This window comes from Cygnus atratus, chromosome 5, assembly GCF_013377495.2.
Source record: "Cygnus atratus isolate AKBS03 ecotype Queensland, Australia chromosome 5, CAtr_DNAZoo_HiC_assembly, whole genome shotgun sequence".
In the NCBI taxonomy this organism is placed as follows: Eukaryota; Metazoa; Chordata; class Aves; order Anseriformes; family Anatidae; genus Cygnus; species Cygnus atratus.
In genome coordinates, this window is record NC_066366.1 from 50,298,392 (window position 1) to 50,323,093 (window position 24,702).

The window sequence follows — 24,702 nt, forward strand, 5'->3', positions numbered from 1 at the left end:
CCCAAGGACTTTATATTGTTGTGAGTTTCTGTGACTGCTGATTAACCTGAAGACTGAAAAATTCACCATGAGTTTCAGAAGAAGATTCAGACTTAACTCTGCCCTGAAAATCCAGTTTCTCCATTCTCAAGGTGCTGGTAGACTATGGTGGCTGTTGGTGTTAATGAGACTGACACAAAGCTAAGCACTACTGGCTCTATCCAGCAGAGGGAAGCAGCAAAAAGAGAGCTATATTTGTTGGTTTATCATTTTAACAATTACTAAACAGAATAACTAGTTACTGCCTAAAGAAATATATTCATAAACGGCAGACAAAGTCAAACTCCTGACAGGCAGACTTTTTCATTTCTACCCATTTACATTTATCCATGTAAACAGTGGGACATTTTATTACACATAGATGTTTCCTCAAATCCCTGCAAGCAAAAAACAATCACCTGCAGAAGATCCTAAACTTACACTTTTACCTGCCCCTGTAAAATTAAATCAAAAAGTAACAGTACTACTATTGTGATTCACACATAATTGAGTGTGCCAACTAATAATCTTTAATATCCACTGCTGACAGAATGGAATTAACTGCATTTTTCCCTGTCCAACTTTCATTTTTTTCCTGTGGTGTAAGCCAGTATCTAATCCCATCCTTATATCATTTTGGCTATATTAACTCAATTGAGGAGAAAGTACTTAGCCTAAAGCAGGTTAGGGTGAGACCTTCAAACAACAATGTTTACACAAGCTAAAGATGTCTTTTGTTGAAGCTCTCAGATGATGCTTGCCAATAAAAGCTTTTCATGCACAAAAGAGTCAATACCAAATTATAGTTAAGCCATGTAATAATTATCCTCATTAGATGTAACCAGAGCATGGATAGGATGAATTCAGTTATAAACTCTGCTAATACTCAGGAAGCATATTCTATATGTAATTTAATAATCTTGGAAATAAATACACAATTCTTTCTGTCTTTTAGCACAAAGTCTACTAATGCAGACAAGCAATTCACTGCACAGCAAGAACATGGATGTTTTTATTGTTTGTTTTTAACTTATTTTGGTGAGATCTTTTGAATACTGTATTTAGGCAAGGACTTTCTGAGAGCAAGAGAGCTGAGACCCACTGACCATCCCACCTTAGGCGTATCATCCTGGTGTGGAGATGGACATAGGTAGGAACTTCTTCTGGGAGCAGGGAGTGTAGACAAGGGTGTACTTTCTCCAAAACTGGTGCAAAGGGAGATGACTACCTGCAGAAACATCCCCTGGGCTGACCGAGGTTTCCAGTTCTTCTGTCCCTGGCTCTCTGCACTCCCTGATCCACCTCCTGTCAATTTTTTGGAGATCTTTTGGCTGTTTTTAACATCCGAAGTGGTGTTATCATGAGGAGCTACCATTCAGATCCTGGCTAGAGGCTGTCAAACCACTCCCCAGAAAAATCCTGCTTGGTATGTCAGAGGCAGGTTATAGGACAACATGAGAGTGCTGCTGGCAATGCTGGCATAAGTAACTCCTCCTTGCATCCTGCATTAGAAATAACATGACCAGCAGGACTAGGGAAGTGATTGTCTCCCTGTGCTTGGCTCTCTTGAAGCTGTACCTTGAATACTGTGTTCAGTTTTTGGCCCAACACTACATTGAGTTGCTCAAAACTGTGCAGAGAAGAGCAACAAAGATGGTGAAGGGACTAGAAAACAGGAATTATGAGGAGTGGCTGTGGGAACTGGGTCTGCTGAGTTGGGAGAAAAGGAGTCTGAAGGAAAATCTCATCACTCTACATGAAAGAAAGTTGAAGCAAGGAGGATGTCAGTCTCTTTTCTCAAGTGACAAGTGGTAGGACACGAGGAAATGATTTCAAGCTGCACCAGGAGAGGTTTAGACTGGATATTAGGATGAATTTTTTCATGGAGTGGTTGGTCAAGCATTGGAATGAGCTGCCCAGGGAAGTGGTGGAGTCCCCATCCCTGGAGGTATTTAAGAGATGTGTGGACATAGCACTTAGGGACATGGTTTAGTGATGGGACTCTGTAGGTAAGGTTGATGTTTGGACTTGGTGATCCTGAAGGTCTGTTCCAACCCAGATAATTGTATGATTCTATCCCAGTTCTAAACCAGTTGTTCTCCCTTGCTTTTTCCAGTTTTTGACTGCATGTTTTTCAGGTGGTACTGTAGGCAGGTCATCTTAAAAACCTCACTGAAAAAAAAAATAAATAAGGGAAGAGAATGGTGGAGAAGGTTAAAAAAAAAAAAAGAAAAGCCTTTTCATTGATCAAGCTTACATCATCTGTCCACAACAATGGACGGTACTGTTTCTAATATACCCATATTGACAAATGGTGGCAACTCTGGACATCTCACAGCATTGCATACCCTATGTATGCACAGGTAGCATGATTGCTCTTTTTCCTGAACTTCTCTTCCCCTAGGGGAGGATGCCTGTCTCGGCTGCCTGAATACAGCATCAAACCCCAAGATGGTCTGGAGTCCCAGAGTCACCTGGGGCTGTTTGCCACTGAGCATCTCACATGCAACTCCTCTGGCTTTGCTTCTTCTTCCGTAGCAGGGGATAACATTATCTCCTATCACAGAATTATCCAGCTGTGTCAAAGTGCTCTGAAAGCATGAAAATATCATGTTTTTGCTGTTCAGCATTTAAACCTGATGCCAGTTTGTGAATGAAATTTTCCAGAAAATTAGCTCATGGAGTTTAAGAAACTACAAGTGACAGGAGACCATTTCAATGCTGCTCTGGTTAAACCTCAAGAGGTTCTAGAAGACAAGGGAAGCAGAGCAAATTTCAGCAATTCCCATCCTCACCTTGCTTGCTCCAGCCTTGGAAGTGCTGAGCACAGAGAAATGGGCATGTCAGTAAGATCTCAGTAGCAGTGGTTGCGAGACTATACATGAGCAAATATTTTTAAATAAATCAAAGAAAAACAGTGCTCATGCACCACATCACTAACAGCTACAGCATTCATCTCAGAGATGGCATGGCCTGTGGGTCAAGACCTGTTGTTTTTTATAAATGCATCCACTTCATCTGAAGTTAGTGGCATAAATCCCATAATTATAATGGGATAAAACTATGTCCTTTCTAGTGGTGTAACTCTGACGTAGTTATCAAAATTGGTGGTAGTAATCTGGTGTGGCAATAATGCAATTCTGAGACTACCAAGGTAAGGGAAGCAAACTGAATGTGGAAAAATAAATCACTTAATGGATTTATTTTTCCCATGGTTATTTATTTACTTTTGGCAAAGTGCAAAGTTATTCAGAGAGGACTGATTTTTCAAGTATTGTCATGTTTTTAGCCTTCACATGCTTTACAGTGACAAAGTGATCAGCAGTTCTCAGATTGTCATGAAAAAAGCTCATGTTTCATGGAAAAATCATCTGTAAAATAACTGGTGTAAGTATGTGTTTGTGTAGTCTGAACATTTTTAAGCAGTGAGGCCAGGCCACTAAATTAAATATCCCATATTTTAAGTTTTCATTGCAGAAATATTTTGTAGTTACATTTAAAGTTATCAACATTTGAAGAATGATATAAATAAGATCTAGCCTCCATGCTATTAAATTAAGCTGCTGCCAGCATTATTATTGGCAGTAAAATTACTTTGATTGCTATCAGCTATAATCAAATATAGGAAAGGCCTGGAATGCTGATATCTTCCACAGTAGTATGTTCTTCAACAGTCATGTAAAAAAAAGTAAAAACAATAAAAAGGCTCTGACATGACATATCCATTTAAAATTCTGCTCTACAGTAGCAGATAACATAATAAATTCTCGAGTTGCTGCAACCTACATGTTTAAGCTCAAGTTATTATTTTATTTCCATTTGTCTGTTTCAACAGTTTAATGTTGTAAGCAAGCCATGGCTCCGTATACTGAATTATTCACAAGCCTGATGCGTGCAGACACCTAACACCACAGCTCTGGAGAAACCTCTCCTAGTGCTCACCAGGATGTGCATGCAGAAATGGAGAGGGCATTTCTCAAGCACTGAGATCTCCGGACCCTCAGAGCCCTGCCCAGGAGCAAGCTGAACCTCTGCTTCACCAGCACTGAAGCGCAGGAGCAGCTCAGAGCACAGTAAAGTGATGTGTAGCCCAAAGGGGAGAAACTGCACTTGAGCAGACCTCTAGGGCAGCTTCTCAACCAGTCCTCAGCTAGGATTGATGCAAAAAAAGCACACGGTTCCTGGGCTGAGCCTGGAGGTTTTCTCCACTTGTGGTTTTCATAGAAGCCAAGGGAAGATGGGACAAGGCTGTAAACACAGCTGGATACCAGGCATTTGTCCTTCTCCAGCTAGAGCACCGCAGGGCTGGTCTTCCCTCAGCCCCAAGATACCCGCCTCCTCTCCTCACAAGGACACTTTCCCCAAAGACATCTAAATGTAAACAGCAGAGGGTGGGACTTGCTGGGCAATGTCCCCACAGGTCCCCTTGGGGTCCTGGGGATGTTCGTATTCATCCCGCACTCACCCTGCGAAAATCAGAAATCGCAGGAACTGGGCAACTTCCAGACTCCATGAAGACACACCACCGGAGGAAGAAAAAAAATATATTCGCAAAACAAATAGTACAGGATTTCCTTGCAGTAATCCTCTGCCCAGGGTACCTGCATTGGTTTAGCTGCCTGCTGCTATGAGGAGTGTAACTGCTGGGAAAGCAGCTCTTTCCTGCCTGCTCAGCTCTTTTCCCCCCACATATTCTGGAAAGAAAAAAAAAAAGAAAAAAAAGAAAAAAAAGGAAGAAACAAAAAGAAAAAAAAAGGAGAGAGGGAGAGAAAGAAGGAAGGTGCCTCCAGATGCCCTGTCTCAGGATAAGGACATCTACATTTCTCACTGAGGTTCATGCTTTGTTGCTGAATTCCACAAAGAACTGTAGTTGCTGATGACTGCACTTGGACTGCACCACAGAGAGCTTCTTGCCTCCATAAAAGTGGTTGAACTGACAGCTGGGATTTCCAGAGGGGCTGCACAAGATAGTGTGACTGAGTGCCTTTGAAAATCTCAGTCAAAATGCAAAGCAAAACAGAGCATCCCTCCAACTAATTTGACGTTCTACCTGTGACCCAGCTATGGATACTAATTCAGGAACAAACAAGATATGCTTGTGCCAATTACGCAATGCACATCCAGAGATAAACTAGCTTTCCTCTTCTATCTGATGTTCAGTGTGTGCCACAAAAATTCCATCAGATACCAGATATTCAATACCCTATGACACAACGGATGCCAGAGGGGCCAAATTCAGCCCACAATAGTGCTACAGTGGTTGTTATAATTAAGCTTAGAATAAGAAAGGGCAGGTATTTTTAATAGTTTATTATTTTTATTAGGTGCAGTTAGGAGTGTTGAAAGAACAAGTGCTATTTTATATAAGTTGTAGGGGAAGTGCCAGATACCATATTACTACTAAATGAATTGTATCAGCTGATTCTTTTCTTCAAAACTCTGCAAGGCTGAAACACAAAGTCGCACTTTACAAACCCAGAGGGCTGCAGGCATGAGGTGCAGAGGGAGCAGCACCTGCAGCACCCGTGCCCATGTGTCCTGGGCACCTCCACAGGCAGCACAGGCTAAGAGAGGGTTCCAACAGGGGCTGTTCAATCAGCCACAGCCAGGCACAAACTTCTGCCCCTGCCCATCCCAGCTGGGCCCAGCTGATCGTCTCACGCTGTATATAAAACCAGCACCCAAGCATCCCTTCCTGCCACTCTTCAAAGCAGGCAGGCACGGTGAAGAGGTCAATAGCAGCACGCTCTTTGCACCGATTCACGCTAAAAGCTTTTCTTTATGTTTTGAAAAGGAGGTTTATATCTGATCTCACTGCACGAAAGATAAAATTTGCTGCTTTCAGTTATGTCACTGCATGCTACATAGGAAAGCATGGACATTAGCAAAGAGCCACAGCAAAGCATTGAGTGCATCTGAATTCTTTGTCTGCAGCCCAGGCTTTTCCTGCCTCACAGTGACAGGATCAGGGAAGAATTTTCTGTGACTAATTAGGTTTTAACTTGCCAGGGAGAACATGGACATTGGCAGTCTATTGTATAATAGTGAAGCAAAGTTTGAACTAGATTGAACTTAATTTCCTTTTCACTGAAAGGAAAGAAAGATTAATGAAATATCCCCAAATCCATCCTGTTAGCTTTTATTAAATCAGCAAATGAAATTTAACCTCCAATTCTGTTATAAAATCTTTTCCTGTAGATTAAGTTTCTACAAACATAAATGAAATAGACATACTCTCCTCTGCAACATTTTAGATATGAAAATTACATTACTTCAATCAACATCAATGTTACTTTAGGCAAATGCCATATTAAGAAACAATTATTTTTTTTCACAATGTTACTTAGATTTTATTAAATGCTAGAACTTCACTAGCAATTTCTGAAGACCATTTGCTGATATTCCAACATCTCCCTGCTCCTGTTGCCAACAGTACAGCGTGAACCCTCAAGGAATACAGGGCTCTCTTTTATTAATGTTATACTTTTCATCTGACAGAATCTAAGTATTGTTTCAACTTCTCTACTGCTCCTCAGTTCTAGTTATTGCATTAACACCCTGCCTTACTCCTCTTCTAAGCAACTCCCTGAAGTCAACACAGTTACATCAGGAAAAAAAAATAAGGAAAAAACCAAACCAAACCAAACCAAACCAAACAAACAAAAAACAAAACAAAACAAAACAAAACAAACAAACAAACAAACAAAAAGCCTCAGTAGATGAAGACAGGTACTCCCATTGGGTGAATACAGTTCTGAAGCACCCTTTATGAAGAATCATCCGGTCAAGCTTGGTGCCCTAACTTGTTTCCAGACATAACGCTGATGAATCAATAGAGGTTAGATCTGACTGGAACATCCATAACTGTATGGTGACATCTACACCTTAGGAGTTATTTATCTGCAATGTTGAAACAAAGGGGTTAGGGAGGGGGGGGTTCACTATTTGTCACCTGGTGAGTAAAGCAGAGCTGCAAACAACAATGTAATGAGCACATCCTGCATGGGGACTGCTCCAGCCCTGCTGCCCACAGACAAGACCTTCATCCTGTTGGGAGGTGAGAATGAGGGGCTCTGAGGGCTCAGCAGAGCTACACAGTGCCTGGTCTCCGGGGAGGGGGTCCTGCTGCTCCTTGCAGGTGAGCACTCCTACCATGCTCAATGTGCCCCTTCACCACTCAGCCTTCACAAAGCTCAGGGCATGAAAGGAGAATAGCGTTGCTGCCACAGAAGTTAAAACATTAACACTGTTTACATCAAACTGCCAATGCTCAGTACTTCACCAGACAATATGAAACTGTATAAAATATTTGGAATGATTGCCAAGAAAGTAGACGCTGCCAGTACTCCAGAGCACATCCTCTGGAACTGATTACTTCTAATCCTTTCGAAAATGTATAAATAAAATGATGCCAAGATGGACAAGCCAGGGCACCTACTCATGTTTCTAATATATTGCTTTTCCTCCACCCCCTTCCCTTCTCCATACAAAATACTCTCCTTTTTTAGTAACTTAAGTTGACAATCATCAAAAGAAATCAAACTGTATATAAATGAACATTCTGAAGCATGTCACAGTACGTCAGAAGCTATTGAAATCTACTACAAGCCTCCAAAACAAGTATTTAAATCTTTTAGTAATGCTTTAGTAGAGTGATTATTTAACTTACTAGCAAGAATGCATTTAGCAGGAACACCAGAGGTGTTTACCCTTAGTATTAGCTACTCAATCACAGCCTAATCCCAGAAGCCTAATCTGTGCGTTAGTGGGAACACAGCAATTATCTACATTCATTAGAAATTAGAAAGGGGGAAGGTGGAGGAGAAAAACTCAATGGATAGATAATTAGCTTCACACACTCCCATTGTTTGCACAGGGCCAAATCCTTCAGTTGGCATGCCTGAATCCATATTGCCATTGAAGTCAAAGGAGATTTGCCAAGACTGTCCTGCCCTTTCTTGCCATCCAGACCACCAGCTATGATCCTGCTTGTCTTAGCTGAGGAGACACAACCTTGTTCTAGCCTTAAATGTGTTAGAATGGTCTTTCTTTCCCATAAGTGTCTAGTAAGCTAGAGCAAGTGGATTTCAATAGCCTGCTTGTTGGTACTGCAGCTGGTGCCTGCTTTGGGTTCTTTATTTTGTGCTTAACACAATACTGCTTTAGAACAGATGGATTTAGCAAAGTCTGCTAAGATACTAAATAGGAATAGGGTGTTCTTAAAGCAGCTGGACACAATTTGGGTAAGTATATAATGGAAGACCGTTTCTCTCATTCTCCATTTCCTAATAAACACGTAATGATTTATCATATAGCCAAAGAACTGACATTCCTCTCCATGGAAAGATAGTGTTATGCCTCTGTGTAAGTCCTCTTATACCTCAGCATGACCTCTCTCAACTATTTTTCAATGGCCTTGGGAATCTGGAGAGGTCCCAGTTGACTGGAAGCTGGTAAACATTGTTCCAATTTTCAAGAAGAGCAAGAAAGAAGACCCTGGTAATTACAGACCTGTCAGTCTCACTTCGGTACCTGGTAAAAATATAGAGAAGCTTATTCTGAGAGTCATTGAAAAACACCTGAAAGACAATGCAGTCATTGGTCACAGCCAATATGGGTTCACAGAGGGAAGGTCCTGTTTAATGAACTTAATTTCCTTTTACAACAATATTACCCACCTATTTGTCCAAGGGAAACCAATTGATGTAATATTCTTGAATTTCAACACGGATTTTGATACTGTTCCTCACAGTATCCTTCTGGACAAAATGTCCAGAATACGGCTGGACAAAAACATAGTGTGATGGGTGAACAATCAGCTGACTAGTTGTGCTCCAAGGAATTATAGTAAATGGGGTTATATCAGGCTGGCAGCTAGTCACTACTGGAGTTCTTCAGGGCTCCATTTAGTTCTCTTCAATATTTTCATAAATGACTTGATGCAGGACTTGAAGGTGTACTGAGTAAGTTTGTGGATGATTAAACTGGGAGCAGCTGTTGACTCCATCAAGGGTAGAGAGGCCTTTACAAAGAGATCTTGACAAATCAGACAGCTGGGCAGTCACCAACCCTATGAAATTTAACAAGAGCAAGTGCCATATTCTGCACCTGGGAAGGGGCACCCCTGGATATTCGTACAGACTGAGGGACAAGAAGCTGGACAGCAGCCCCACAGAAAGGGATCTGGGGGTTTTGGTCAACAGTAAAATGAGTATGCATCAGCAGTGTATCCTGGCAGCCGAGGGCCAACCATACTATGGAGTGCATCAAGCATGACATTGCACACTGGTCAAGGGAAGGGATTGTCCTGCTCTGCTCTGCTCTGGTGCAGCCTCACCTTGAGCACTGTGTACAGTTTTGGGCTCTACAATATAAGAAGGACATAAAACTGTTAGAGAGTGTCCAAAGGAAGGCAACTGAGATGGTGAAGGGCCTAGAGGTGAAGATATATGAGGAAGGCTGAGGTCCCTTGGTTTGTTCAGCCCAGAGCAGAGCAGGCTGAGGGGAGGCCTCATGGCAGCCTGCAGCTCCCTCACGAGGGGAGCGGAGGGGCAGGCGCTGATCTCTGCTCTCTGGGGACAGCGACAGGACCCGAGGGAACAGCATGGAGCTGGGACAGAGGAGGGTCAGGCTGGGTGTTAGTGAAATGTTCTTCACTCAGAGAGTGGTTGGGCACTGGGACAGGCTCCCCAGGGAAGTGGTCACAGCACTGAGCTCAAGAAGCATTCGGATAATGGTCTCAGACAAATCATCTGATTTTTTGGGTGGTCCAGTCAGCAAGCAGAAGTTGGATCCCCCCATCGTCCTTGTGGGTCCCTTCCAACTCAGGGTACTCTATGATTCTATGACTAATTCCAGGCAGAAGATAAAAACATGCTACTATTGCAGCATTATTTCTTTAAGCTCATTATAATTACAGCTGTTTTCAAGCTGAAGAATTCAGACATATTCCATGTCTCTAACTTTTACTGTAGCTCTTTTTAGCAGCAGATCCGTGTTCATTTTCAGTCAATGCCATGGTAGTAATAAGATATTCTGCAGTATCCTGTACCATTATATGTAGATATCTTTTCCTTTACTGCAAGACATTGCTGAAACTGATGTTACTAAAGGTGTTTGAACTCTTTTGTTGAGTGACCAGGAATCTGTGCAACATCCTTTCACAAATAGCTATCCAAAGCTAAGTGTTCCTTAATGTTCCAGAGACTGTTATTTAGAGATGTCCTGTCTTCAGTGTTAACACACCATAAATTTAAATATTATGTACTTTCTAGTATGAAGAGCTTTTGAAATGTTAGTAATTCCTTTTCCTCATAGAACATGTGCTGAAATAAGTCTTCCTTCTAGGTCAACTGATAAAATCTACATTTAAACAGCAAAATGTGTGAACCCATCTTGAGCACAACTGCTCGCTGAGATATAAAACATGGATTGCTCCACACATGTGATTCATATTCTCTGCTCAGCAAAATTCTGATTTTTGCAAGGGTTCTGCTGAGGAAAAGTGCTGGGATGCACACCAAGCAGGGTGTGATGGATCTACCCAACATTATGTCCAAGGAAATGTCTGATGCCAGCTGCATTGTGACTGCAGAAATGACTTGAAAATATCTCTGAAGACAGTAGGGGATTTTTGTGACAGTGAAAGGCCTTCAGTTTCTGAATCCAACAAAAAAAGAGTTCTCAGCTGTGGCAAAGACCAGTTACTTCAATTTTGCTGTAAGTGAGAGTAGAGAGAAGTGGAGGGAAATAATGCTCACAGAATGTTGCTGTGCTGCACAGGTGCTAATAGACCACATCCACTTGCACACCCAGATACCATAATGCCCAGTATGGCCCTCTGCAATGTGAAACTTTGGCTGGCATTTCACCTGCGAGTGCTCAATGAAGAAAAATACCAAATGAAAACAACTAGAAAAAATATAGCCTTTAATTCATTTTCAGAGGGAGAGAAGGGAGAGTTTTGTTAAAATTAATGTAGGATCATAGGATAATTCAGGCTGACATCAGGAGACATCTAACCCAGCCTCCAAAAACATTTGTACTACGCAGACACATATATCCTCTTTTACCCAAAGAAACCCCTTGTAATGGGGAAACATGGTAAAAATACAGCATTGCTCAAGGATTACCTTTTGCTAGGGTGTTGTTTCTACAGTTAAAACAGGCAGAGAAATACCAGTCTATGATGACAAAGAGTTGCAATAGTACTAGAGTCAATTACTGAAACAAGAATTTAGTGGTGTGATTGATTAATTAATTTATAATGAAAACTATGACTGATGTTACCTCAGAAACTCTGTACAATTAAGTTAAAAGAAACAGGTCCCAAAAGCAAGAAGACAGATACCTTCCATGCTGCCCAAAAGCAGATTACCTTTGCACAGAAGAAAACAGAACTTGAAGATGCTTCCTGGAAAAAAAAAATGAAGTGCTCACTGAGAGTTTCTTTCCAAGATGTGTGTTGTTGTTTCCCTGCTTTCTGGGTGGTGGTGGTGGTTCTGCTTTCTCATGTATCAACTGAGCCTCAGACACAAACTCATTATTATGTAAAGTACAACATGCAAAGTCAGAATCTAAAACCCTATAATCTTAAAATCCAGCATATGGAAAATGTAAATAAGTGGTATGAAGCGAGAATTTGTTTTCATCTACTTCTGCCAGCAGCTGATGCCCAGAAGAAAAAGAACCACTTTGTTTATGTGCCATCCTTACACCAAAACAATTTTCAAAGAGCCATCATCTGTCCCAAATGAAGCCACTGATTGTTTTATTCAGAAACATCTGAAAGTACAACTTCAGCTGTGTGAATAAATGAATGTAAAGAATTTTACTGAAATAATTCCATTTTTTTCTATGGGCATGGAAATAAAACCACAGACACTCATCTTGTGACTACCACTTACTCATTACGTAAGGCAGGAGTGACAGAGGGGTGGTCTCCGTTCCTTCTCCTGACGGAGGCATGTCTTTGGGCAAAGGCAGCAGGGGAGGAGATGGCAGCGCTGCATTTCATAAAACCACACATCTGGACAGGACATGGAGGTCACTGCCCAAAGAGCTATGGAGACTCAGCTAAACAATGGCTGGGCAGTTGTCCTACACGTGGTGCAAGTGGTTCTGCTCTATGGTCACACATTATGGCCAGGTGGCACAGAGGGACAGCAGCCTCTGGCAGCCTGTGGTGGGGTGGAGAGGAGCAGCCGGTGGGGCCAGGGACTGGCAGCTCAGGCAGGAGGAAGGGATTTTGCAGGACAACTGCAGGGAGAAAGTCAAGAGACAAGACTTTCAAAGTTAAGGTAAAAGCCAGGCCTCTCTACATGAGGAACCTCAGTCTCTGTTTCACAAAGCTGCCTTAAACAGTAATGCTGCAGGACAGCTATTGTTATGAGAGGCTTTAAAATGCAGCTGCTCAACATATCTACCCAAATACAGTTGTAAGCACAAAAAGCAATGTACTGCAGGCCATACATATTTCCACCAATAGCCTGGGCCCAAGCAGTAAAAGGCACCTTTATAAAAACCAGTTAAAAGTATCCTGTAAAATGACAACTGTACAAGCCTCCAGAGTTATGTCAAAAGACCAACATACAGTGTAAAAGGACACAGCCCAAGATTACAAATAGCATTGCAACAGCTATGACCACATTTGATAAACAATCTCATTTTGTCTTTAAAAATCTCTCATAGGTTTTTAATTAAATTTTAGAGGATCCAAGTGATGGTTTTGCTGTTGCACAGTATATGTTTACCATGAGATTAGTTCCGGTTGATTGATGTGCATGCACTCGAGACAGTTCAGAATATTCTGCTTACAAGGCACGCAAAGTCTCCTTGTGCTGCAGCATACCTCAGCCACAATTAGCTGCCATGCATTTATTTCCAGGGAAGGACTACTTATTTTAATTATCGTTATGTTAAATGCCAGGTGAGCTGGTTTAGCAATGATTATATTTCACTCAAACTTTTGTCCATTTTTAGAAATGAACTAAGGCAGATATTAGCCTTCTTACCTAAGAAAATGAGGCTTTTGCAGTCAGTCAGGTTGTTTCCATGTGTATCTCTGCCTACTCATCCACGTGTCCCAGCCTTGGACCTTTTGAACTCCTTAACAAAGTTCAACTGAATTTGACAGAAGGGGAAGTTCTCTAAGACACTGCTTCCCTGTGTTTAAAGAAAACAGGCAATCTTTTGGAGAACTGAAACTCTGTGAGAAAATCTGCATTATTAGACTAGCATTATTAGCATTATCAGCATTATAATTAGCATTATTTTCTCTGTGAGAAAATCTGCATTATTATAAAAGCATCTTCCCACACTGCTGAGAAGAGCCTGGCCCCATCTTCTCCATAGCTCCTTTTGGGTACTGGGGGGCTGCTGTGTGGTCCCCCTGTGTGGACAGCCCCTGAAGCTGTCTCCTCTCAGTCAAACAATCCCTGGTCCTACAGCCTCTCCTCAGTGGGTCTTTGCTCTGCCTTCCTGGGGCAGCACTTCAAATTTGCCCTTGAAATTACAGAAACCTTATGAAATGCAATCCACTGGCCACCCAGCTGCTAGTGTCAGAGCCTGGCCCTCTGGCATAGTCCAGCTGTGCTAAGTGGCAGCCGTAGCTGAGTGGCTTTCCAGCACACCAAGAGCGATACAGGACATCTGCTCCCAAACAGCACGTTAACCAGGCTGGCTCTCATCTCTGTGGTCAGAGATACAGCATAAGTCTATTTTAATGTTTACTTATTTTAAACATATTTTGAAGGCAAAATTTTGCCCTCAGCACTTGGCAGTGGTGAGGAAAGCAACTGTCACATACTGACCTGCCATCCTGCAGGACTGGACACACACTGAGATGCTGTCCATCTGGAGCAGCACCCATTTCCCAGAGGTGTAGATATGAGGGACCAAGAAAGGAGAGAAGTGGGTTCCAGGTCCAGAGCAAAACAAAGCAAAGAGTGCTTCACACAACCTACGGGTAAGGAGCTGCAAAATGCTGATTTGAGTTCAAACAGCATCTGGATAAAAGAAAAAATGTGTTCAGAGAGATCACATTCAGAATTACTATTTCTGTCTCGCAAAAAAAAAAACAAAAAAAAACAGTGGAAGATAGGGCTTTATTCTGCAGAATACTTATATACATTTTTGCCTTGTTCTTATACTCATTCATTCCTAGATATCTGTGCAAGGCTACTACCAACGATGAGACACCAGGTGGGATCGGTACCTAGCATTGCTCTGACATAGAATGGCTTCTCTTGTAATCAGCCAACGCATGAGGACCATGCAAGCAGGCCACCTGACAAGGATAGGACACCATTCTGTAGCCATTGTGCCAGGGCACGACAGACAGGCCCCTCTGCACTGGGCTGCAGAGCAAGAATTGGGGTGCTGTGCCCTCTGCATGCTCCGCACCCCAACCCCCAGGAGATGGGGTGCTTTCCCAGCCTGATCCCACAACCAGACACATGACACAGCACAAGATCACAGTGCCATCCATTTTCTGCAGCTAGGGTTAAAGCTCCATTCCCATTCAGACAGTGAAGACCCCAGAAATTGCCCAATTTCAAACTGGACCAGAAGTCTGTCTGTTCTGTGGGGCTATTTTTCACTCTATCAATGCTTTCTTAAAGTACACGTAGTAATGACTTGCTGAAAAACTAGGCTATTTGACATTGTTTTGAAGTTCAGGCTGTCTTCAAGGTCCTTACCTTCAATTCACATGTTGTAAGCCTTTCGAGTCTGGTATTAATAATAAATATTATTGCCATGCATCCTTATTTTTTGCTTAATTTAATTACAGAAAATGTAATAGCCTTATGAAAACAATATATGAGTTTTCAAACCTAATTAACATGATACAAGTGCACAGGTCACTAAAACAGTTGTTTTATCTGGAAGCCTTCCATGCAAACAGATAAAAACAAAACTACATTTAATTCAGCAACTTCAGCTGAAAGTTAAATCAAAGATGACTAGTTCTAGCCTAGGGGTGCAGCCTTCCTGGTAATAAATACTTTCCTCTTGTCATGATTTTAGAAAAAGAGAAAGAGATATGAGAACCCTATCAAAGAGTTTAAAGTATATCCAAGTCAGCCATGACCAAGGCTTAGCTGTTAGACCAACCCTCTATCACCAAAGAGAAAATCAACCCAGATGTATCATATTGTTTTACTAGCCTAACAGCAAGTTTTATTTTTAAGGTAAACTCACCTATTTCCCCCTAACCCTGCCCTAGCATACCTACTTTACCAGCCTTTAATACTCACAATCTGATCCCACAATTGTTTTAAGGATATAATGTGAGTCAGTGGGGGTTCTGTGTCTGGTCCAATAAAAACAGAGCTTTATGCTTTCACTCTCGTTTTACATTTTCTTGAATGTTCTTCAAGTGCTGTCCTGAAGGAAAAAAAAAAAAGCTTGATAGTGGCAGAAGAGCCACTTGTAATTCAGGCCTGGAGACCTGCATTCAGCAAGTGGTTTATTGCTCCCAGTACAAAGAGAGGCGATTCCCTCATTTCTTGGAAGAGGGGAAAAAATGGGTCTGGTATCCAGGATGTCACGTGTCTGCCTGCCCACAGGCATTTGTCTGTCCATCCGCCAAGGAGAAAAACTGCCCACTGACGAAAAGACAACACTGTTTGACAGGCACTAAGGCTGATTCATCAGAGGGCTAAAGCAGATTTTGTTCTCTATGGCAGTTGAAGAAGGTCCTGCCTCCTGCAACCTTGGTTGCTGTTCCTGCTCCTGTACAGCTGCTTGGTGACCCTGCAGTGTCCTCCCCGTGTCTGCATGCACGGCCACCCTGCCCCCTGCACTGTGGGAGAAGCCTCACGCCCAGAGGGCATCCCTTGGGTTCTCCATGGGCTGTGTCAGAACACAGGGGTGAGAGTAGAGGCAGGGGAAAAACCACTCAAAGGAAACACTCAAAGACCTTTGGGTGCAATTTGGGAATCCAACCAGTACTGCTCAGAACAGCACACCAGCTGCTGGGTGTCTTGAGGCTTGAAGAAACCTTCATCCTCACCACAGCTCTCAGGAAAACAAAGCTCTCCAATAAGCCCAGATGCACATTTATTGGGGCTAAGTGGAATTTTAGCACCTGTATTTTCTTTGGAGAGGCAAATACACTTGGGATTAAGAAATTAGATGCTCCCTTACTGAGAGATGCCTCCGGTCAGCAGGTTGAGCGCACATTGGCAGCATGGACACAAGTGCATGGCAGCTGTTGACTACTCTCAGTCTGAAACAGCTGGGGCCAGGTTTCCCAAAATGCCTCCGTGGCTACAAAATCCACTCATGAAATGGGAGACCTGCTCTGCTGTCCCTCTCAAGCTAAAGGATTCAATCCCTCTCTCCTCTCATGAAACTACCTCAACCACCACCAACACAGCACTTTGGGCTGAGCCCTGGCAAAACAACAGACCTGGCTTCTGGCACCCACCTGCGTATTTATTCGTTTCCAAATACAACTGAAAAAGCTGCGCAGGCAGAGCAGCAGGAGACGCAGAACTGCAGGTGGTTTCCCACCCCTGCCAGTGCCAGCCATCCTCCTGCTCGTGGTGCTCCCACAGCCATCCCTGCCTCGTCCTCTTTGAGAGAGGCCCTGTCTGCCTCACCTGCAGCTCCCCAGCTCCTCAAAATGTCGCTGGTACTTCTGCAGCAGAGCTGTAAATGATGCGAGCACACAGCTCCCCCCACTTCTCCAGGAGCTTCAGAAGATACCAAAGAGGTGCATGAAGACATAAAAATCCCCGGATCTCCGTATTCTCCATATTTCCATAACATCGACATTCCAGTAACCTTCTGTGTAAAAATCCCTTAGGAAATTGTTAGAAATGGGCTCACAACTTTGTGATTATAGAGCCAAAGTCACAGCCCAAAGCCTGTATTTCTCCTTAAACTAAAACATATCCCATTTTCACTGGGGTTCAAAGTTTAATGCTGTTTTTCTGCTTAGCTCAAACTCTTAAAGTATTGAAAGATGCTACCCACTAAAACCATTACCTCTACAATCTAGTCTGTAAAAACATATATATATATATTTTTTTTTTTTTAAGATCTTGATGTCAGGACCTTCTTTATTTTTAAACTTCTCTACAACATCTACACCTAATTCATAACAAAAATGTCCATTTTACAAGAGACCATAACAGCAGAAGGGCAGGCTTTGGATGAGTGCAGATTTACACAGTGAAACCAAACAGGGTTTCCCCAAAGAAAGGCTGGTCATATGGCCAGCAGCTGTGACTGAGCAGTATCCTTATGTAATGTGAAAAGTAGTAATAATTACCATTTCTAGTACTCCCCATTTCAACAACAAGTAAATGATAGCTTAGAAGAAAAAGAAGAGAGGTAATGTTTCTTTGTAAAGATTTTTTTTGTTTTTGTTTTTGTTTTTTAAATGAAGATTAGGAAGTGGGTGGGGAGAAGAGAACTGAAGAATGAATGAAAGGAAAAATTCTTCAGGTAGAAAAAGGAAGCTTTTGTACATGCTTCCCCAGACACACAGGGCAGATTTCAGTCTAGAATTACTGGGGACAATTAAAATGAAATAATAACAAATGTGTAGTCCAAGGGAGAGGCAATCCCCTTTCCTCCCATGGTCCCTCTCAGCCTGCATCTGATGCAGAGGGCACAAGGAGTTTTGTCCCCTGCAGGCAGCTAAAGACAAAAGCACAGGAGAGAAAGGCAGCATATGGTGACACCAAAATGTATATCGGTGCAGCTTTCCCAGCAAGCACAGCAGGGATTTTGTGGTCAAAGCCAACACTACCACATACAGGTATTTCTTCCATCTCCCCTCTTGCGACACTCCCCTCTTCAGATATTAGAGAAAAAGCAGCAACCCATCCCGGTCACACGTAGGAGGAAGGGTAGAAGCTGTGAGGACTGATCAAATAATTAGAAGCATGAAGGAATAGTTACGAACACCCAGAAATTCCTCTGGAACAAGCAAAGAAAGACGTGACAAGAGCTACCAGCTGGGAGAGGAGACAGAATGAGTGATGACAGGACCTAAAATGGCTTACAGTTGCTTCTGGGCTGCAGCAGCTACTTTTTGCTATATTTAAAGAGCCAATGGCAAGAACAGCATTTTGGGAAAACACTCCTTTCGCCAACGCGCTTCTGCATTAGAGAATGTCACTATTCATCAGGGGAAGGAGGCCTTGGGAATCTATTTGGAGAGAGAGGGCTGATGCTATGTAATAATACATCCAGTGATGAACCCCAGCAGATTTAGCTTGTCAAACTTTTTGAAAAACCTCCTCCAAGCAACACAGTCTGAACGAACAGCTCCTAAATTCTGGATGCAGAGAGCTGCAGAGATTATCCTGTCACACATCGCCATGGCACTCTTCCCTCCCTCATTCTGTGCCAGCCCCAGGAGGTTAATACCCATAGCTCGGCACCTTTCTGTGCTCCACAAATACTCTTCGGCAAGATCCTGATTTCCACCCAGGACCCCAGACTGCTACCACTGCCCCAGGGGTGCTCCATAAAGTTTTGGGCTCTGGAGTCCCTCAATCAGTCCCTCCCGACGGGTGCTATCACATAGACACCAAGCAGGACTTCCCAACAGTGCCTGAGGCTGTTTGCCTGTTTACCATTATAAACAAAACCCAAATATGCCATGGAAGCATGCATTCTGCAGCCTAGGCCACATCCCTGTTTCTATGGGGAGGTGTGGGGCAAAAAATATGAACGTAATAGGGCTACAACTTCTCTTCTCTTGTCCCATTTTGGTTAGGATATGCCTCAAAGCAGCTTTCTTTAGGCAGTTTCCTATTCCCTCCAGTCATTTTGATGGCATTTCTATTTCTCTTTCTAATCAAAATCTCCAAGGCCAGAACAGCAGGAAGAAATGAGAACTGTAGCAGTCTCGGATCTCAAATAGTGATGAGGAAGTGATGTGCAGGGAGAACGCTGTTTGCTATAATTCTGGCTTGCCCCAAATCCACAGAAGTTCAAAGATTGAGGCTGTGATCTCTTACACTTAGATTTTAACCTGGGATGTCATGCTGAGGCAGCGTGAAGGGCTTCAATTTGACAGCAACAAAATTTCAGGAGCATTTCTTATGAAACTTGTGATCAAGATGGCAGAAACCTCAATATTTTGGCCCTGTTCCCAAGAGGAACTGGATAAATTAAGGCCTGTTTCAGTTGTGGATATAACCCTTAACCAAAACCACAGGGATCTGACTCAAAACCTGCCAGGCAGCTGGAATTCAAAGATGGAATTCAAAGACTTTCAAAGGGAAGGTCCAGGAGGCTCACAAAGGAAAAGCTAAATTTGTCAAACCCAAACAAACACACCTCAGCAACAAGATCTGAGCCCATCCTTTACTGTCGAAAAGCCCTGCACTGCTCACTTCCCTCCGAAAATGTGGTGGCATCCCATTATCCAAGCAGCTGCTTGCATGCAGCCTCAGCAGGGTGGGAAGAAGCGGTAGAAGTGGCTGTGGGCATCATTTTGCTTTCTGGAGCCCAGCACTGCCCAGGCTGTGGTGACAGGAGGAGTGTGCACTGCAGTGGGGATGCACCTACTTGTGCTCGGGCACCACCAGTGACCAGCCACTACTCAGAGATCTTCATGGAGGAGCTCAGCTACTAAGCTACCCCTGAAGCCCAGAGTCTGTAGCACAAAGACATATCCTTATTACCCTGAACTCCATAAATCAACTGTGAGTTTGACCTGTTTTTCTCAGAGGTTTATTCATTAGGCATAGCTGGACTGAAAAGAAAAAAAAATAAAAAATAAAATAAAATAAAATAAAATAAAATAAAAAAGCTCTCTGCAGCTTTGTTAAAAATGTACTTTGGAAGCAGTTTAGGAGAGGGCATGTGGCTGCCCTTACAGCCCTCTCGGGATCTTGTGCTTGTGGGAAGTGCAGCAATTCTGGAAGACGTCTGCACAGCTCTAAACCTGCTGCAAACACCCTGCTGGTTCATGGCCAGGTGAGAGCATGGACTGAGGTATAGAGCTGGAGGCTGCCTCTGTATGTCCGTGCAGCAGGGCATGTAGCCCTCTCTCATTTAATCTCAAACAGATGGCCTTGCCATCAAGTGCACTGCACTCTTCTGATGACAACGCCTAAATCAAATGGCTCAGATCCTGGAAGGCTGGAAGTGTGGATCTCAGCTGCAAGTCATCATTTTGCCCTGTGGGGGCCATTGCTAGCTGCAGCGAGAGGTGTTCCTGCCCCAGACCTGATGCATGCATTTCAAACACACCCCACGCTTTCTTTTCAGAGCTGCAGATGCAAGCAGGGTGAAAATATGGGTCCAGCCTGCCTATTTTGACTTGGACTCATTCTGCCTATTTCCACTTGGATCTATTTCTAGTTTTAACTACATCCATAATAATGTTTAGGGTTTGTTTTCCTTTTTTAAAATAGCAGGGGTCTGAGCTCCACAGACACCCTCAGCTGTGTTTGAGTTAATGTGCAAGCACACCAGTGTATTTATGTCTTTGCAGACATGGGTGAAAAGGCCAAATGCAGCTGGCTGAAATTCTCACCCAAAGCAAAAACACTGTGACGTTTCAGTGACACAGTGACTTTGACACAGGGCTGGCAGTCAAACAGCCTGTTGCTTTTTTTTAAGGCTGTCATCCTGCCAAAGTTTGATCAGAGAGGAGTACCCAGGGCTGCAGCAATTCCTTAAGGGAACGACAAAGTTTGAGTAAGCTGAGATCTGTGTGGCCAACAGACAGTATCGCTAAACATACAAGCATGAGGGAACATCCCTTCTGGGGACAGAATTATGATAGCTCCCCTACACAAAACCCCAAAGGCTATAAGCTTGGAGCTATGGTGACTGGCTGGTTATGAAGCCTGTCTCTTTGGTTTGGTATAAATACAAACCTGGAAGAGAAGCTCTTCACATTATTGTACACGTGCACAAGAATGTACAAGGAACAATGCATTCCTCTTATTGGCCAGTGCAAAGACTTACAGAGCCTTTGTTAGAACAACTCCCAGCAATTTCATTTATAAATGAGCTAAAATATTTGTAAAAAGATATCCCAATCCTCAATAAGAAATACGATCCTTTTCTATACAGAACTGCATTAACTAAATGTAGAGTGAATTTACTAATGTACTGTCCAACCACCATACAGGCTGATTTGGCCTGTCTGATCTCCTAAATTTTCCCACATCTGTCATCTCTTGTCTTCTAGGATCCATGTCTTTAGGGCATGGAATGTGTCTTCGTTCAGCATTTTTGCAGCACCGTGCAGTTCATGTCCACACCTGTGATACCTAAGTGCCGCAGTACTGCTATTGCACAATTTTGAACTGTTGAACTACAATATTGTTACCCAACCACACAAACACAAATAGTTACCTAGCTCAAAAAGCACGCATCAGCACCACCCAGACTGCAAACGATTCTAACTCTGCTACAAGTACAATACATGAGTGTAAAGCACTGCCACAATTGAAATCCTGAAAGTGGCCTCAGTTTCCTGAAAGACTGCCCTGTTGTCTCTCTACAGCCAGTGCCTGGCCAGTTTGAAGTCCTTATGTTTTAAACCTACATGCTTTGCCCACAGTGAATGGCTTCCCCTTCACTCCCAGGGGTTTCGGGTCTCACATAGGATAACTACTGAGTCAGGAAATGAGTTTTCTTGCCAGGTTTATAATATTCTAGACAAACTGAGAGTGGTCATGGGTTAAGGTCTGGTGCACTTCCACGCTTGGAAAATTCAGTCTTGTGTCTTGAGATATGGTACTTCCATATGTACACGTTGTGTAGTATTTCCACTTAAGATTAAGGCTACATCAATTTTTCTAGGTGCTATGTGTGCTCCTGTTAATGTTTGACACAAACTATGCACTGATCTCAGTCCAAGCCAACAGGCATTACCCATCATATAGACTGGCCTGTAGCTCACCTAGAGCTTGTATTCCTTAGCCAAAAAAACAAATGTTGTACATAACAAATGGTATATATAACAATTTATATATATATTTAAAGGAAGTGATAAGAACACAATCAGTGTTTTAAATGAGACTTTCCTCTCTGATATGCATATCGGAGAGCTAGTTGTAGATGTCATTGTTTTCGTTGTTTCATTAGAGGACATCATGAGGCCATGGTAAGCGATCCATGGCTGGACTGCATTAAGCAGGGGATTTAATCATGTTTCAGATTAAAGTTTTACTGGAAATATGGGCTGTGAGCAGTGTTGACGATTGATAGTGGTCTGCTGATCCAAAAGTTTTGGAAAGAAAGTGGGCCAAAACCAATCTAATGTAAAGAGCAACCGTGCCTTAAGCTAGAGCTCTAACCTCTGGTGGGACTGGGGCCACCTTTCTATTTTATGTCTCCATTGTGCCCAGCACCACAGAGCTGACTGATGGCTGCTTCTTCAGTGCAAATTAACAGCAATAGCAGCTAGCTGATCCGTGTGAGTGCATTCAGCACAAAATCTTCACAGAAGCATTTACCATGCAGTCAACAGAACCATGACGTTGTATCCTCTTCATTCATCTGCGGAATATATGACTGCATCATAATGGGAGTTTCCAAGCCATTCCCAGAAGTTAAATATGCATTCAAGTTCTTTTATGTTCCAGAAAAAATGACTGTCATGGGAACAAAGTCTTATCCCAGGACAAAGATAGAAGCACCCCGTTTAAAGAGATGGATTTCTTCTTTACAAACCTGGACAATGAGATTGCACCCTTCCTGAACGGGAATTACAAAGCTTCCACAGTGGCTTTTACACTGCACTGCAGCTTTTAGGCTGCATCTGCACCTACTGCTAACACAGGAGGGTGGAGGAAATTAGAGACCAACTACATCAAAATTTAAATTAGCATTATAAAAGGTTTCCAAACTGATTTGGGGAGATAGACTCTGATCTTATTTACATGGGTATTAATCACGATAAGCAACAGAGGCTGCCTAGAGGATAATAATGTTACTGCAGGATTTAAACTGCTGTAATAGGGATCCAGATCTGAACTACTGAAGTTACTTCAGTTTCATACCCATGGAACTAAGCAAATAATCTAGGTCTTCCTACCCATATTCTAATGGAGTTACTCCGGTCTCATAGCAGCGGAACTAAGCAAATAATGTAGGTCTTCCCATCCATATCCTGCCATTGAGTGTAATGCTGAGCCTAAGGATTCCTTAGAATTGTATAATCCAGGAGATGGCCAAGTAACTACACTTACACATTTTCTTCTTACCCTAATCACTTCTGTTTTCATGGTTATTTAGTTTATATGCTGATCCTGTCTTTATTTGCAACAAATGTTAACAACAAAAAAAGACATTTATTAATGTGAATTAATAAAAATAAACACAACCAAAATATCCTCTCTTAAAAAAAATAGATAAATCTTAATTTCTTAATCCGTTACTCTGGGAAATATTTTCACTACAATGTCAAAATACTTAAACACATTTCCAATACCCCCACCTATACTGTCTCCTTTCCCCGCTGAATAAACAAAGGCTTTGTGAACAAGTGAGAAGTTACTGGACTCTAGTAAAACAACAGAAATTAGCCTAAAGGAAGCAAGCATTTTCAGGTGGAAGTAGGTTTAAGACCTGCTAGAGGCCCCAGTTCTGTGATCAGCAGATGGAGGATTTACTTCTGAGGACTGCTGAAAAGAAGAAACGGGCAGAGTGAGGATACTGACCCTAGGGGTAAATGGGCACCCACTGGTGGTGTATGTGTGGTCTCAGGGGTGCTCAGGCTGGGCCTAGGCAGTGAGCAGTGAACAGAGTGCTGAAAACCCAACTGCAGGGTATGGAGCCGTCCCTGTGCCACCCAGCCAAGTACCTCCTCGTCTGCTGCAGAGCTCCGCTTCAGAAGATGGATGATTGCAAACTAGGGAAAGGTTTCCTAATAGGGGCAAGTGGTCAGAAAGGGAATAAATCCATCAGCCTCTCTTCTGCTTGTGACACAGGCCCTGGTTCAGCAGAGTCCCATGGCACTTGTTAAAGCCCGTGGCTGAACAGAGACTGTAGGTAGGTTTTGAGCTACTCTTGTTCCCTCTGAAACAGATGGATAAAAATCTTGCTGAATTTCAAGAGTTTAAGGATCAATGAATTAAACCCCTTGTCCTGTAGTGGTTCTGCTTTACAGAAGACAATAAAGTATCAATGCTTGCCCAAAGCACAGGCAAGTCAGCTTGTGCAGGCTGTAGCTAATTTTCTTGGGTACGTAGAAGTACTTTGTGTCACTCTCCCCATTCGCCTCCTAGCTCCCCCTTAAAATCTGAAAGTGAATTCACTCACTCCACCATGCCAAGTTTTTGCAGGAAACAGTACAGCTAGTAAAAAATAAATAATTTTCACTGTTCCCAGCTTCCCATTAGAGCAGGCTTCTCCTTTCCTCCTCCCTGTGAAGACAGCCTGATCCAGTGGGGATCTCAGAGCTCATGCCTTGGTAAAATTGACCCTCTCAGCCTCCCTTGGGTTGTACCCATTTTGCAGGGCCAGGAAGGAAAGCTGGGACAAAACAGGTTCAGATTTTTTCAGGCCATGCTCTTCATCAGTATGACAACGGAGGAGAAGCCAAAACTGTCATCTGACTGTTTTCTGTCCCACCACTGCAAACACCAGGTTACCCAATAATTATTTTTTTTCCATTTTTTTTTTCACTAATAACAGAGTCTTTTTTTGAAGAATATTGGAAATACTTGCTAGATAATCTGTTTCCATTAGAAG

The 24,702-nt window shown here is 42.8% G+C and overlaps 1 long non-coding RNA gene across 1 annotated transcript; it reads right to left on the reverse strand.

Moving 5' to 3' along the window:
• Positions 1-13,122: 13,122 nt before the first annotated feature.
• LOC118244605 (uncharacterized) lies at positions 13,123-15,351 on the reverse strand. Its single transcript, XR_004777602.1, has 3 exons — positions 15,276-15,351; positions 13,830-14,024; positions 13,123-13,182 (listed from the first exon to the last, which is right to left on the reverse strand). It is a non-coding gene; the product is annotated as an uncharacterized LOC118244605 (long non-coding RNA).
• Positions 15,352-24,702: the final 9,351 nt, after the last annotated feature.